This window comes from Megalopta genalis, unplaced genomic scaffold (genome assembly GCF_051020955.1).
Source record: "Megalopta genalis isolate 19385.01 unplaced genomic scaffold, iyMegGena1_principal scaffold0047, whole genome shotgun sequence".
NCBI lineage: Eukaryota > Metazoa > Arthropoda > Insecta > Hymenoptera > Halictidae > Megalopta > Megalopta genalis.
In genome coordinates, this window is record NW_027476116.1 from 437501 (window position 1) to 439725 (window position 2225).

The following is a 2225-nucleotide window of genomic DNA, read 5'->3' on the forward strand; positions in this document are numbered from 1 at the left end:
CGCGTACGGCCGAATATTTTCTAAGTCCCAACGTACCGATCAAGAGTAAAGTACCATTTTCCTACATTAGATTTCGTTCTAAATGCTTAATCCCTATGTAAAAACGTTAGTTAAGCAAGAATATCGTATTTTTAAAAAAATCTAATGATAGGATTTCCCAGAAAATTGAAAAAACCGTAAAATGTCAAGAGTAAAGTGCCATTTTCTGACATTAGATTTCGTTCTAAATGCTTAATCCCTATGTAGAAACGTTAGTTAAGCAAGAATATCGTATTTTTAAAAAAATCTAATGATAGGATTTTTCAGAAAATTGAAAAAACCGTAAAATGTCAAGAGTAAAGTGCCCTTATTTTAAACAATGTATCGTTCTAAATGCTTAATCCCTATGTAAAAAAGTTATTTTAGCAGGAATATGTTATTGAAAAAAATTAGAAAAATTTATTTTAGCCGTAAATCGAAAATAATGGGGACACCGGAGCTGTTCGAAGCGCCGAGCGCGCCGCGTACGCCCGAATATTTTCAAAGTCCCAACGTACCGATCAAGAGTAAAGTACCATTTTCCTACATTAGATTTCGTTCTAAATGCTTAATCCCTATGTAAAAACGTTAGTTAAGCAAGAATATCGTATTTTTAAAAAAATCTAATGATAGGATTTCCCAGAAAATTGAAAAAACCGAAAAATGTCAAGAGTAAAGTGCCATTTTCTGACATCAGATTTCGTTCTAAATGCTTAATCCCTATGTAGAAACGTTAGTTAAGCAAGAATATCGTATTTTTAAAAAAATCTAATGATAGGATTTTTCAGAAAATTGAAAAAACCGTAAAATGTCAAGAGTAAAGTGCCCTTATTTTAAACAATGTATCGTTCTAAATGCTTAATCCCTATGTAAAAAAGTTATTTTAGCAGGAATATGTTATTGAAAAAAATTAGAAAAATTTATTTTAGCCGTAAATCGAAAATAATGGGGACACCGGAGCTGTTCGAAGCGCCGAGCGCGCCGCGTACGCCCGAATATTTTCAAAGTCCCAACGTACCGATCAAGAGTAAAGTACCATTTTCCTACATTAGATTTCGTTCTAAATACTTAATCCCTATGTAAAAACGTTAGTTAAGCAAGAATATCGTATTTTTAAAAAAATCTAATGATAGGATTTTCCAGAAAATTGAAAAAACCGAAAAATGTCAAGAGTAAAGTGCCATTTTCTGACATTAGATTTCGTTCTAAATGCTTAATCCCTATGTAGAAACGTTAGTTAAGCAAGAATATCGTATTTTTAAAAAAATCTAATGATAGGATTTTTCAGAAAATTGAAAAAACCGTAAAATGTCAAGAGTAAAGTGCCCTTATTTTAAACAATGTATCGTTCTAAATGCTTAATCCCTATGTAAAAAAGTTATTTTAGCAGGAATATGTTATTGAATAAAATGAGAAAAATTTATTTTAGCCGTAAATCGAAAATAATGGATCGAGCGAATCGGTCGATTGCGCCGAGACGCGCCATGATGCAACAGACGAGCGATTGGAACGCCCGAATATTTTCAAAGTCCCAACGTACCGATCAAGAGTAAAGTACCATTTTCCTACATTAGATTTCGTTCTAAATGCTTAATCCCTATGTAAAAACGTTAGTTAAGCAAGAATATCGTATTTTTAAAAAAATCTAATGATAGGATTTCCCAGAAAATTGAAAAAACCGAAAAATGTCAAGAGTAAAGTGCCATTTTCTGACATTAGATTTCGTTCTAAATGCTTAATCCCTATGTAGAAACGTTAGTTAAGCAAGAATATCGTATTTTTAAAAAAATCTAATGATAGGATTTTTCAGAAAATTGAAAAAACCGTAAAATGTCAAGAGTAAAGTGCCCTTATTTTAAACAATGTATCGTTCTAAATGCTTAATCCCTATGTAAAAAAGTTATTTTAGCAGGAATATGTTATTGAATAAAATGAGAAAAATTTATTTTAGCCGTAAATCGAAAATAATGGATCGAGCGAATCGGTCGATTGCGCCGAGACGCGCTATGATGCAACAGACGAGCGATTGGAACGCCCGAATATTTTCAAAGTCCCAACGTACCGATCAAGAGTAAAGTACCATTTTCCTACATTAGATTTCGTTCTAAATACTTAATCCCTATGTAAAAACGTTAGTTAAGCAAGAATATCGTATTTTTAAAAAAATCTAATGATAGGATTTTCCAGAAAATTGAAAAAACCGAAAA